Source organism: Mustela putorius, unplaced genomic scaffold (assembly GCF_011764305.1).
Source record: "Mustela putorius furo isolate JIRA1106 unplaced genomic scaffold, ASM1176430v1.1 tig00000174_pilon_pilon_pilon, whole genome shotgun sequence".
NCBI classification, from domain to species: Eukaryota; Metazoa; Chordata; class Mammalia; order Carnivora; family Mustelidae; genus Mustela; species Mustela putorius.
In genome coordinates, this window is record NW_025421304.1 from 28,129,646 (window position 1) to 28,140,791 (window position 11,146).

An 11,146-nucleotide genomic window follows, 5' to 3' on the forward strand; every position below is an offset into this window, starting at 1 on the left:
AGAATTGTTCAGTCCAAAATGTGAGTGGTGCCACTCTTGAGAAACCCTGTGTCCATCCTATCTGATTCTCAGTCTCCATCTTTAAAATGAGGATATCGACATCTCATTGGGTTGTTATAGGGTAGGTTAAATAACAGTTGCCATTGGATTACCTGTTGTTACAGTGTCTCTTCCCTGTTTTTGAGAAACTGCCCTCATAGGACTCGGCATCGCTACAGAATGAGATTTCCATGGGCACTGCCAGCAACCCATAGTCCCGTTTAGTTTCATGATGTTTGTCCCTAGCAGGCATTTTGCATAGTATGACTCTGCCCCTTTGCCACAGTTGACTGGGTCAGGGGTGGACACTGAATCCAAGCTAAAGCAGTAGGATTTCTCTCTCTGGGGAGCTTATAATTTGCGCTGAGAGTCCAGTCTGGCGGGTGTCTTGAATGGAAAAGATAAAATCCTGAGAGTTTTGGGTGGTCGTTTCCTCACAGGTGGGCTGGGATGCAGTTTATAAGAAAAGAAAAGAATGCAACAATTATGGAGAGAAAGACAGCCATGAGAGACCGAGCTCCCAGAGTCTGTTCCCTGGCTGCACCCTGCCCTTAGCTTCTGTAAGTCATTTTTGCACGCTTGTAAGACTTTCTGCTGAGCTTGCCTTCAGTTATGTGGGGGTTTTTTTTATGCCCAAGGGACACATAAGAACCACTGTTACCATATGTAATAGCACTTAGCATGGTGCTTAGAAATAGGAAGACCTGGATAAGTGTCAGTTATTATTATCCCATATTAGATAAAAGTTGAGGCAGAGAGATTAAATAATTTGTCTAGTGCCACACAGCTCTCACATGGTCAAGTTGATCTGGAATCTTCTGTCAGGGTCTCCTGACATTGAGACTGAGGTTCTGTTCTGTCTGTCCTTTAAATGGTGAAATAAAATTTTCAGAATAGTGTGTGGGTCGGTCAGTTAAAAATAACTCCACGTGACCCTCCGTGTATCTCACCCGGGACAGGAACCACACAACAGGCTGCTGCTCGGAAGACCTTCCTGAGCCCCACCCCACCGTGTCTCCCTGCCAGAGGTAACCAATATCCTGTTTGCCATTGAATCGGTTTGTAATAGTTTTTCCACCTACATAATGCATCCCTAAACTACATGATTTTGTTTTACCTGCTCTGGAACTTTATATAAGTGAAACTGCCCGTATTCTTTTGCAACTTTTTTTTTTCCTGCACTGTTTGTGAGGCTCCTCTTTACTGTTATGCAGAGCTCTAATCCATTTGTTTTCTTTTTCCCACCATGTGTTTACCCATGCTACTGGTAACGAGCATTAGGTTATTTCCGATGTTCCGCCAGTGATGTGGCTTTGAGCATCCTTGCTTGGATATCCGGGTGCAGGAGTGCAAGGATCTCTCGGGCAGGACGGGGAGGCATTCCTGGCATGCACCTCTGGTGTCTGAGACCCCCTTTGCTCCACATTCGTGTCGGTTTGGGTTCTTCTCCAGGCAGATGCCAACACCTGGGACCACAGGCTGAAGATAGTGCAGTGCCGTGCTGGCGGGACGTGGAGAGATTTAAAACAAAGTCTCTTTCCTCAAAAACCTAAACATAGGGTTACCACGTGGCGCAGAAATTCCTGTTCCAGGTACCCACCCAAGAGAACTGAAAACATGCGTTCACACAAAAACTTGTCCATGAATGTTTCTGGCTGCATTTTTCATAATAGCCAAAAGCTGGAAACCTCCTTCAAGGCCGGCCAGCTGATGAAACAAGATGCAGTCTCTCCAGACAACGGGATTATTGATTATTCAGCATAAAGAGGAATGAAATGCTGCTACATGTGGCAACAGCACACCAAGTGAAAGAAGCAGGCACAGAAAGACACATACTACGTAATTCCGCTTATAGGAAGTGTCCAATGTACAGAGACAGAAAGTAGACCGTGGTCTCCAGGGGCTGGGGAAGGGGGACAGGGGGGTGACCCTGATGGGCACAGGGTTTCTTACTGAAGTGATGAGAACGTGTTTTGGAACGAGTGCCGATGGTCTCACATGCTTGTGAATAAAGTAAAAACCACTGAGTTAGAGACATTAGAAGGGTGAGTTTTACGGTATCTGAATGCTATCTGAATAAGAATGTAAATAAAAACATAGTATCCTTATGCATTCATTTATTCAAAAGTCACTTATTAAGAACCTGAAGTATGCCAGACATCCCTTAGCCCATAGGTGGGAGATGCCGGTCAGGGAGTTAGACTTGGCCGCTGTGTTCATCAGAACCATTGTCAGGTATCAGGTGACACACTTAGACTGGGCCCTGAGGAGTTTCATGAAGGGACTGTTTGCAGAAGTACGAGGGTGACGAGATCCCTGGTGAAGGGGGGCATTTCAGGGTCGGCTACAGATGGCAGCCATGCCCCCCGCCAGGCCTGGGAGGGCAAGGGGAGAAGGGCGTCGCTGGAATCCAGCAAGAACTGTAGAAGGCGCAGGAGCTGCGGCAGGGAAGGGCCGCCCACCCACGGTCCCCTCTTCCGGCAGCTGCTGATGGGATCCTGGGCAACGCAGACCCCATCGTCCGCCTCCTCAGGCTCGGAGGACCTAGGAGAAGGCTGCAGAGTGCCTGGGGAGAAGTCGATCGAGACTCTCGGTCCTCATGGACTTGACATTTGAGTGGAGAGACAGAAAAATAGAAGTTCCAGAATGTGAGACGCAAACAGGCTGACATGAAAGAGAGCATCTCAGTGTGTGGGTGTGGGGGGGGTGGGGGGTATGACGACACTGGATTTCGTGCCTGGGAAGGTCTTTGCAAGGAGAAGGAGGAGGTGCCGTTGAGCTGCCACCCGAAGGACGCGCTGCTGGGTGAGCAAGGGGCTGGGTATGGAGACGGGAGCCTGTCTTCTTCTGAGGAGCCTGCTGCTTCTGAGGAGAACCAGATTTAGGAAAGGACCTCAAGAATCCCCCCGGATGTATTAAAGATAGAACGTATACAAGCATCCCAAAATAACAACAGTCCGAGCGTGAGTCCATGGGACTCACCGGAGAGGCCCGGGCTGTGGGCTGACACCCAGGGCCTGCCTCTCTGAAGCCGGGGCGTGTGTGGACTGCGCCCTCCCTGGAGGTTCCACGGCGGGCTGGCACGGCACACTGGCTCGGGGCCTGCCGTCTGCTCGCGGCTCTCCTCCCAGCGTGTATCGGGACCTCTGCCACGTCTCAGGTTCTCCCTTCACAGAGGCAAGAAGGGCCAGGGGAAGGGAGTGTCCTTTCTGCACACCAGATGTGACACAGCGCCAGTCCGGTAGCTGGGTTGGCCACAGGTAGGCCTGCCAGCCTTGAAGGGTCCAAAACCGACCTAGACAAGCACCCAGGCCTGTGACTAATAGGTCATGCATCGGAGCACCCGGAGGGCAAAGCAGACCCCGCATCCTCCCTGGAGCGCCGTCGAGACATCATCAGAGAACGGAGTCTATAACTAGCTCCTTCTTCCTGCCTCAGTGGGCTTTGGGGCATCAGCCAGAGTCCACCTTCGGGTGCTTCTAGCCCGCACAGGTTGGTACATCCCTGTATCCCGTATTTCCTTCCATCGAGGTCTCTCCCCTCTGGCTCCTTGCCCAGCCAGTTGCCCACAGACTGCAAAACAAAGGCTCGCTGACTTCCCCAGAGACCTGGGCTTAAGGGATGGGCCTTGAGCAGGCTGGGCGGATGCTCTGTTGATTTTTTTTTCCAAGTGCAGAGAATGTGACAGCCAATTCCTGTTGGAAATGGCTGTTGTTTTCTTTGGAGCACAAAGCACTTTTCCTTTCTCGTGATTGTTCCAGTTCAGGTCATGTTTAGGATGGAGATGATTCTTTAACTTAATTGCATGCCTTCTTGATCTGTGCCTCTTAAACTTTTGGGACACAGATCCTACTGCAAGCCTGATAAAAAAAAAAACCCATAGACCCTCTCTCTAAAACACACACGCACGTGTGCACACCTGTCCCAATTTAACATTTAATATCAATCCTAGCAGGGGAAGATCCCTTGGTTAAGGAGGGTGAGTCCCTCCTACTCCCCCCACCACACCTCCACCCCTGCTCTCTTTTCAGTCTGGATCTTAAAATTCCCTTTCTTTAGCATTCTCAAGGGCCAGTATTTCTTGCCCAGCTTCTGCCTGAATTAATCCCATGTGTCCAGCCGCTGAGGAGCAGGGGCCTTCTCTAGCTTCAAGCTGCCTCTGGCTTGAAGCCCTAGTCCAGTAGCTCTCCAGTCTTTCAGGCAGCAGAGGATCCCAGTGGGATTCGTCAAACTTTTGTCTCATCCATGCCTAGTTATTATGGAAGGGCCAGACTGCAGGAGTCTGTGCAGATTCTGGACGAGATGGCACAGCTTTGGATGAGACTAGGGAGACAGGCGTTGTCTGGTTTTGTTAAATTCCAGAAGCAAGTCACTTTGCCAAAATTGCCAAAAATAAAAGGACTGTCTAGACACTTACATATTAGGAGCTCTCCTCTGAAGAGAGACCATCCTGAAGATCACTGATTTATGCTTCAAGGGTGAGACAAAAGGGTTCGTTTATGTAACAAACGCGAATCGCGCACCTGCTGCGGGCCAGGCGGTGTTCTAGGCACCCGGGGTCGAGGCGAGGCGGGAGGTGGCGCATGGTGAATAAGACAGACAAGGTACCAGAGAATTCTAGGCGGTGACGAGTGTGAGGATGAAAATAAGTACCACAAAGTGAAAGACGTGACGGTGGCGCCTCCATGATCAGAGAAGATTTCTCTGAGCAGGTGGCCCTGAAGCCGAAGCCTGAATATTGAAAGGGAAGCATCATCCATCAGGAGGAAGAGACTCCAGGTGGAGGGAACAGCTGCTGCAGGGCCTTGAGGCTGGAACAAACAGGCGTGCGGGGTGGGGAGAAGAGAAGCGCTCGTGGATGGCGCAGTCCGGCGTGGGGAGGGGGGAGCAGATCGCTGTGGGCTTTGCGTGGAAAGAGCATGGAGAGGCTAGAGCTGGCGTCTGGTGTGATCTCCTTTGCAGTTGTAGAACTGGCCGCCTGGAGAGAGGCGTGTTTTGAGAGAGCAAGAGCAGAAGTGGAGGCCACATGAGGCCCAGGCCAATGAGGGGTCCAGGTGAGTGGGGGATGGTGGCTCAGACCTATGGGGGTGCCGCGGTCAGAGCGAGGAGGACTGTTTGCCAAGTGAACGCACGTGGTGCATACTATGTTAGAATGCATGGCGGTTAAGACCCCATGGAAACTTCCCCTTAATACATTTGAGAAGGGCCAAGGTTATGGTGTTCTTGCCAGTCCAAGGTTTCCTGTTCATCCCCTTCCAGGAAAAACAATAACAAAGATACAAATCCTCCTTAAGAGAAAGTTGCTTGGCTGTTCTTGTCTCTGCAGAATGTTAGTTTCCTTGGCAGGCAAGAGGACGAAAGGAGAGGAGATAGGTATTAAGTGCCAACTGCATACCTTGATCTCACGTAATCCCACAATAACCCTACAAGGCTTTGGATGTTAGCATCATTTTTTTTCTTTTACTTTTTCTTTTTCTTTCTTTCTCTCTCTCTTTTTTTTTTTGAGATGAGGAAACCAAAGTTCAGAGAGGTTAGGTAAATTGCCCAAGGTCACACAGCTAACAAGGGACAGAGCTGGGATCCAAACCCAAGTCTGTCTGACTCCAGTACTTTCCACATCAGCTGTGGCCATTGAGACCAGGTGAGTGTACTGAGGAGCCTGAATAACCCCGAGACTCCCAGGGTTTTTCACTACTCCTGGGATGAAAACTGGTCTCTGTTGGGGGTCTGCTGACTTTTCCAGACCATGGGTGTGTACTGAATGCAGTGATGTTTAAGAATAGTGTTTTTTTTTTTTTTAAAGATTTTATTTATTTATTTGAAAGAGAGAGAGTCTGAGCATGAGAAGGGAGAGGTCAGAGGGAGAAGCAGACTCCCTGTTGAGAGGGAGCCTGATGTGGGACTTGATCCCGGGACTCCAGGATCATGACCTAAGCCGAAAGCAGTTGCTTAACCAACTGAGCCACCCAGGCGCCCAAGAATAGTGTTTTAAGACAGTCCCTGATGGTCAGAAGATTTAATGATGCCAAAGAATCTAATAAAGAAAGAAGAAGTTTTGGTCTTTAGTCAAACAGGCTCATTAGCAGTAAATCAATTTGGGTGAAATCAATTAGGGCTAACAGGAAGGTAGAACCTATGCTCTCCGTCTTGCCCCTTTTGCAGTCAAACTGGTGGTGGTTACCCGTGTGTCACAGAGACATCCTCAGGGACAAAGACCCTAATGACAAAGGAATTCTGTGCTGTAAATCTTGCCTCCGATGTCCTGTGGCCAATTTCTTGGTAGAAGGACTCTGGAGGGTTCTGGAGGGCTCTGAGCTTTCCAGCAAGGCCCTGCACTTGGACTTGGGCCTCCAGCAGCCTCAGGACTGTGTGTATCACCTAAGACTCCTGTCTCGGGCCTTTCAGAGCAACCCAGAACAGACTGGGCCCGGCAAGTTCCACCTGGCCTGGCTGGCTGGGACTGTGCCAGAGAAAGGCTGGGGTGACATTCCCAGGGCCTGCCTGTAGGAAGAGCCAGCCCATCACACCCGGGGTCACACCCAGGCTGACAAAGAGCAACAGGACCCTGTGACCCTCTCTGTGGCAGTTTTAGCTCTCTGGTGGGTGCAACCTACTGGGTAGCTCCATGGAGATGGCTTGCATGGCTGCAAGCTCCGTGGAGAGAGGACTCTGTCTTTTTTTTCATTTCTTAGTACTTACCTTGTGCTCATGTGAATTCACTGAGGTTGACTGACAGATACCATCTCTATCCTCCAGGCTTTGACATTTCAGCAGGAGTTACAAGCCCATCAGGAGGAAACCAAGGCATTAAGAAGGTGCATTTCGGAATCACATGGAGCCAGCTGCCAGCTCAGGTAAGTTGGAAGGGTTCAACGAGATGATATGCTTGGCAGCATTCTCCGCACGTAGTGACCATCGGAGCGAGTACTGAGTGCCTTCTACAACCACCACAAAGCATTGCATGGTACTTCATGTTTCTGTGGGAATTTCTATATTTTTTTGACTGTGGCCTACACCACAACCTTATGATGCGTGTGTATCTTTAAATGTAGCAGAAACATACATTTCATGAAGTAATACCCTTACTGCATATGATGAATTCTGATGGTCTGTGTTCTATTCACTTTTGTTGAAAAAAAGCCCTGAAGGGATAAGGGGAACTTTTGGGGGTCATGGACAAGTTCTGTATTGGGATGAGAGTGATGGTGGCACAGTGTGTCTTGGCCAAAAATCACTGAACTCCGCATTGCAATGGTTGCCTTTCATTGCACGTCAGTTAGATCTCAATAGATTTGCAACCCCCTAAGTCGATTTCTTATTGAGAGTGCCAAATCCTAACCACTAGACCACGAGGGATAAATTAGTTTTTTACTGAGATGCAATTCACGTTTCCTAAAATTCACCCTTTTAAAATGGTATTTAGTATACTCACAGAGCAACTGCCACCACAGTCCAATTCCAGAACATTTTCACTCCAAAAAGAAGCCCCATACCCATTAAGAGTCTCTTCCCAGCCCCTCCACCCTAGTCCCTGGCAACCACTAATCTACTTTCTGTCTCTGTGGATTTGCTGGTCTCAGTCTTGTGTGGCCAGGAGAATAGCCTTTGAAGCTACATCAGTTACAGGGCCTCTCGGGGAGGGGACATACCGCTCCCCACAACTGGGATTTCTCTATTTGGTCCTGGTCCTGGGTGGTGAATTCCAAGAGCACCAGAGACACTTGTGGATGACTCACACCATATGGCCTCACGTCCTTCCTATACTGACTCCTGGCCCATTCAGTCCTCTACGGAAGCCCCTTATTCACTCCCCAACGTAGTAAAGATAGAGACCGTGATGTACCCAGCAAAAAAGTAGGGAATGGACTCTCCAAGGTCAATGTGACAAACTCATTGCAGAAATGCAAAGACATGGGGCGCCTGGGTGGCTCAGTGGGTTAGGCCTCTACCTTCGGCTCAGGTCATGATCTCAGGGTCCTGGGATCGAGCCCCGTATCGGGCTCTCTGCTTAGCGGGGAGCCTGCTTCCCCCCCTCTCTCTGCCTTCTTCTCTGCCTACTTGTGATCTCTCTCTCTCTCTGTCTAAATAAATAAATAAATAAATAAATTAAAAAAAAAAAAAAAAAAGAAATGCAAAGACATAAGAAAGGTTCAGAAAGGTGTCCCGCGAGGTGGGAGGTTGGGACTGAACTTGGACAAGAGGACTAGGTTAGCAGGCTGTTACCAGCCTCCTGAAGGACAGGGGACCTGGAAGTGACTCCTGCCCTGTGTCCCCGCCTCTTTCCTACACCAAGGCTCCACCCATGCTGTGGAAACACTCCACACTCCCTTCACCCACAGTGCCTTGGAAAGGTGTGCACAAAGAGACACCCGAGGAAGGGAGAGGGCCAGATGCAAAGGGGACGAGTCTGCAAGGTCAGTGGGGCAAACCCACAGGGAAACCGCCACAGCCGGCTAATGGTTGGCACCAGCTCTGCAGTCACCTGGGATGGGTCTGACACAAGGGCCTTCAAAAGAGACATCGAGTGTTAGCAAGGGCCCCTGCAGAGGTGAGGGGGCAGTGGGACATCCTGGAGATTTAGAAGCCCTCTTTCTAGCTCTTATTAACAGGGCGGGAGCCAGGACTCTGGTGATGTTTAAGGAATGAGTGCACACTTTTTTCATTCCATTCTTTATTTATACAATAAAGTTATCATATGGGATTGTCTATAACAGACTCCAGTCTGGAAGGAGTCTCACTAACCTGCCAATAACCTTCAGGGGAAGGAATTTCACTGCCTACTATTTTTTTACGATGGTGTGCTATTAAAAAGTTGTATTTTAAATTCACTGTTTTTAAAGACTTTATTTATTTGACAGACAGAGATCACAAGTAGGCAGGGAGGCAGGCAGAGAGAAAGAGGGGGAAGCAGGCTCCCCACTGAGCAGAGAGCCCGATGCGAGGCTCGATCGCAGGACCCTGAGATCATGATTTGAGCCGAAGGCAGAGGCTTAACTCACTGAGCCACCCAGGTGTCCCTAAATTTATTTTTTATCTATTTTTAAATAGGTGATGCATTCACATAGGAAATTTTCCCATTCTTTTCCTCATCTGCAGACACCCACTCCCCATGCTATAGGTAAGTAAGGTTTCTAATTTCTTACATATCCTTCCAGAATTTCTTTATGCATATATAAGTACATTTACACACATACACACACATATACTTTTTTAATTTAAGAAAGAGAGTATGTGTGAGCAGAGGCAGGGAGGGGCAGAGGGAAAGGAAGACCGAATCTTAAGCAGGCTCCACGCTGAGCGCACAGCCTGACACGGGGCTTAAACTAAGCCACTCAGGCACCCCTATATAAAGATTCTTAATACAACTCTTTTTAGTGCCATCTCCAGGAAGGAAATTTGAATTCAAACCAATGACCTAGGGTGCCTGGATGGCTCAGTTCTTAAGCATCTGCCTTTGGCTCAGGTCATGATCCTGGGGTTCTGGGATCCAGCCACGCTTTGGGCTCCCTGCTCAGCGGGGAAGCCTGCTTCTCCCTCTTCCACTCCCCCTGCTTGTGTTCCGTTTCTCGCTGTCTCTCTCTCCCTCTGTGTCAAATAAGTAAATAAAATCTTTTAAAAAAGTGGGGGGTTCAAACCAATGACCCGACATAAGGGCTCTGGAGATTTCCCATAATCAAATATCCACAGGTGGCTAGTGGAAATGAGGTGTAGCCCTCCAAAGGGAAGACGCTTTTAAACATAATAAATATAAAAGGGTCCATGATAAATGCTCTATAAAGGGGCCAAGAAATACAACAAGAAGGAAAATTCCCCCACATCTCTCCACCTGAAAACAACAATAACTAACACCAGTTGAACATTATTCTGGACTAGTGACATCTTTTTTTTAAAGATTTTACTTATTTATTTGTGAGAGAGCGTGAGAGGCGAGAAGGAGAAGCAGACTCCCCATGGAGCTGGGAGCCTGATGCGGGACTTGATCCTGGGACTCCGGGACCGTGACCTGAGCTGAAGGCAGTTGCTTAACCAAGTGAGCCACCCAGGCGCCCTGGACTAGTGACATCTTCTAGCACTTTGTGTGTTGATGGAAGTGTTTTCTGAACTACTGTCATGACTGTTAGTTACATTGAAATATGCTTGAAATGCGGCTTGGGCAGTTGACCTGAATCGTTTATTTTATTTTAATTAATTTAAACTTAAATATACATGGCCACACGTTTCTAGGGCCTGCTGTGATGGCCAGCACAGTTCTACACCCTGTTCCGTGTGTACGTGTGAGGAAAGACGTAAAGAAAGGCTGCGGCGCCAACCGCTTTAGTTGCCCAGACACACAGGTGTGATTACTGATTGATCTAGTAATTCTGCCTCTAGGAATGGTCTAAAAAAATGGTGATGACTCTGTTCAAAATCTAGCTCCGAGAGTGTTTATTAATGAAAAACTGGAAGGTTGTAGGGAAGTATTTACTGACATAGGAATATGTTCACAACTCTGTTGCAGGAAAGGCAGGTTATAAAAGCAGGATGAGTTCATTCAAAATATAAATTAAATAAAAAATAGAAATATATGTAAATAAATATAAAATTTAAATATAAATATATGTAACTTAGGTGTATTTCAAATTACTCATATATGGCAGGCACACAACACATATTTTTATATGAAGGAGTGAGTGTATGTTAATAAGAGCACTGGGTGCTGAAATTATATTTTATATTCTTCTGCTCCCTTATTATACTTTCCAACTTTCTATGGTAAACACATACACCTCAGTAATAAGAAAAAAAATATTTATTGAAGAGGGACATCTGGCTGACTCGGTCCTAAGAGCATGCAACTCTTGATCTCAGAGTCATGAGTTCGAGACCTACACTGGGTGTAGAGATTACTTAAAATAAATAAATAAATACTGATAATACATTATATGTTAATAAAAATTAAAAAATTAAAAAATAATAAACTATGGATACCTAAAAAAATAAATAAAATATTTACTAAAGAAAGAAATATAGTTGCTAGGTCATAGTATTTCAGAGCTGGAAGGAGCTTTGGAGACAGGCACACACAGGGAGTTAAAGGTAGAAACTTTAAAAAAAAAAAAAAAGGTAG